At 43.6% G+C, this 3,508-nt stretch overlaps 1 protein-coding gene and 1 pseudogene across 3 annotated transcripts in view; one reads left to right on the forward strand and one right to left on the reverse strand.

The window, feature by feature from the left end:
• Window positions 1–3,508, reverse strand: part of SYN1 (synapsin I) — a 204,592-nt gene that overhangs the window by 136,909 nt on the left and 64,175 nt on the right. The gene's annotated exons all lie outside the window — the stretch shown is intronic.
• LOC102868199 lies at window positions 1,254–2,350 on the forward strand (annotated as a pseudogene).

Here is a 3,508-nt window from a genome sequence, read left to right on the forward strand (position 1 = left end):
TCAAGGCCTCAAACCTGTTCCTGAGATGGTTCTGAAATTCAGGTGGGATAGACTCAAAGTCATATTTTGGTTGCCTTGGATTTGGTTTAATTTTCCTCAACTTCAGCTTGAACTTGCATATGAGTAGTTGGTGGTCTGTCCCACAATCAGCTCCTGGCCTAGTTTTCACACCTGATATTGAGCTTCTCCATCAGTTCTTTGCACAGATGTAAATAGTTTTAAAAAATAAATTAATGCCTTCAGGTTGACAATACAACTTCTTACCAATATATCACCAGAATTCCTTCATTAGCTATCATTGTTGGTGATGGTGTTTGCCATACTGTCAGAACCAACCCATAGTTGACCCTCCAGCAGATTTTTAGAGGCAATAAATAACATGGAAGGAGATTATCCGTCCTTCTTCCACAAAGCGGCTTGTGGATTCAAACTGTGTGCCTTTGGGATTGCAGTGTAACTTCTTACCACTAGCTATTGCTGTTGGTAGGTGTCATCAAGACTAGTATGACTCATTTCACCCTATGAGCAACAGATCTAAACCTTGTCCTGTCCTTTGCCATCCTCACAATCTTGGACACTCTTGAGCCCATTGCTATAGTTACTGTGTTAATCCATCTACTTGTCATTCTTTATTAGAGAGATGCAAATAAAAAACAGTAGTGAGATATCACCTCACTCCAGCAACAACAGAAAGTTCAATAAGACAGGGGGGAAAATGCTATCAAGGGTATAGAGCGATTGTAACTTATATACTGCTGGTTGGAATGGGAATGTAAAATAGTGCAACCACTATGGAAAAATGGTTTGGTGCTTCCTTAGAAATTTGGGAACCATTTGATCCAACAATCCCATTACTGGATTATATATACCAAACAAATAAGAGATGTGACACAAACTGATATACATACAACACATACGTATACATACATGTAAACATAGTTTATTGTAGAATCACTTACAATATCAAAGAGTTGGAAACAACTCAAATGTTCATCAATGGATGACTGGCTAAAGATGCCATAATGCATTCATACACTGGAGTACTAAATAATGAGAAAGGATTTGTAAAACACTGCATAGCATGAATTAATCTAGAGGAAATTATGCTGAGTGACAAAAATAACTTAGGAAAGGGCAATTATGGTGTAAGATCACCATTATAAAAAACTAAGGAAGACAGCTGAGACCTCGTCCTAGAGCACAGGCCCCTTTGCACAGTCACTGCCGCCGGTTCATACCCGCCACCCCAGCTCACCATGGATGATGACATCTCAGCGCTAGTGGTTGACAACGGCTCTGGCATGTGCAAGGCTGGCTTCGTGGGTGACAACGCACCCCAGGCTGTCTTCCCCTCCATTGTGGGAGGCCCTCGGCACCAGGGCGTGATGGTGGGCATGGGTCAGAAGGACTCCTACATGGATGAGGAAGCCCAGAGCAAGAGGGGCATCCTGACCCTCAAGTATCCCATTGAGCATGGCATTGTCACCAACTGGGACAACATGGAGAAGATCTGGCACCACACCTTGTACAACGAGCTGCATGTGGTCCCTGAAGAGCACCCTGTGCTGCTGACAGAGGCCCCCTGAACCCCAAGGCTAACCGGGAGAAGATGACCCAGATCATGTTTGAGACCTTCAACTCCCCTGCTATGTACATCGCCATGCAGGCTGGGCTGTCCCTGTATGCCTATGGCTGAACCACCGGCATCCTGATGGATTCTGGCAATGGAGTCACCCACACTGTGTCCATCTACGAGGGGTGTGCTCTCCCCCATGCCATCCTGCGTCTGAACTTGGCTGACCTCATGAAGATCCTCACCGAGCGAGGCTATACCACTGAGTGGAAAATTGTGCGTGACATCAAGAAGAAACTCTGTTACATTGCCCTGGACTTTGAGTAGGAGATGACCTTGGCAGCTTCCTTGTTCTCCTTGGAGAAGAGCTATGAGCTGCCCGATGGATAGGTCATCATCATGGACAATGAGCGTTTCCACTGCCCCAAGGCACTCTTCCAGCCCTCCTTCCAGGGCGTGGAATCTTGTGGCATCCATGAAATTACCTTCAACTCCATCATGAAGTGTGATGTTGACATTTGCAAGGACCTCTACGCCAACACAGTGCTGTCCAGTGGGACCACCATGTACTCAGGCAGCGCTGACAGGATGCAGGAGATCACAGTGCTGGTCCCCAGCAAAATGAAGATCAACATCATTTCTCCCCCTGAACGCAAATACCCTGTGTGGATTGGTGGCTCCATCCTGGCCTCCCTGTCCACCTTCCAGCAGATGCGGATCAGCGAACAAGAGTACAACGAGTCTGGCCCCTCCATCATCCACTGCAAATGCTTCTAGGCCAACTGTTTAATTGCATTACACCCGTTCTTGGTTTAAAAAAAAAACAAAAAACCAACCCACAAAACCTAACTTGTGCAAAGAAAACCCCAAAGGAGATGAGAATTGGCATGACTTTATTTGTTAATTTTTAAATTTTATTATTTTTTTTTTTGCGCTTGACTCAGGATTAAATTCTGGAATGGTGAGGGTGACAGCAGCTCGTGTGGAGCGAGAATCCCCTCAGTTCTCCAATGTGGCCAAGGACTTTGATTGTACATTGTTTTTCTCCCCCCGCCCCTTTCTTTTTTTTTTAAAAAAAGTCAATCCAAATAATCCAAGTAATTCCAAATAAACAACATGGCATAGTGATGGGAAGCTCCTACCTTTCCAAAAGCCTCTCCCTTCCCCTAAGCAGAAGAGCCGCATCCCCCAAGCAGGTCCATGCACTGACAGTAGTGGCAGAGAGCATTGCTTCTGTGTAAATTATAACTAATCCAATTTTTTTGTTGTTGTTAAAAACATCTTCTGCCTTAATACTTGTTCTTTAGTTTTTGTTTTCAATACTCAGCCATTGGAGGCCCTACTTTTTTGGAGGCCTCTGTCCTTCCCCCCAACTCTAGAAATAGGAAAGCTTTTGGTTTCCCTGGGGTGGCTGATATGTGGAAGCAGCCAGGGCTTTACCTGTACATTGACTTGAGATCAGTTGAACAAAAGGGAACACCTTAAACAACAACAACAGCAACAACAAAACTAAGGAAAAGTTTACAAACAGGCAGCCTCATTTATGGATGGTTAAAAGGGATTGGAAGAGAGAGAGAGGAGAGTAAAAATTAATAAATTATAAATTGAGTGAATTGAAAAGCAATATACAAACAAGAGCTGTTCAGACACTGCAATTAATTATATTAACAAATTATAATTAATGTTACTAAAGATGTGCATGAATAATTTAATGAAAAACCCATATGATTTTTAAATTTTCACTCAAATAATTGGGAAAGGTGTATGCCAGGGATGTGTCCTATCTCCATACCTTTTCAACCTGTAGGTAGAACAGATTATCCGAGACGCTGGGCTCTATAAGGAAAAGTGTGGCATCAGGATTGGTGGAAGATCTATTAACAATCTGCGTTATGCAGATGACACAACCCTGCTTGCTGAAACTGAGGAGGACCT

This window comes from Elephantulus edwardii, unplaced genomic scaffold (genome assembly GCF_000299155.1).
Source record: "Elephantulus edwardii isolate Elephantulus edwardi_28Jun2011 unplaced genomic scaffold, EleEdw1.0 scaffold00239, whole genome shotgun sequence".
Taxonomy (NCBI): Eukaryota; Metazoa; Chordata; class Mammalia; order Macroscelidea; family Macroscelididae; genus Elephantulus; species Elephantulus edwardii.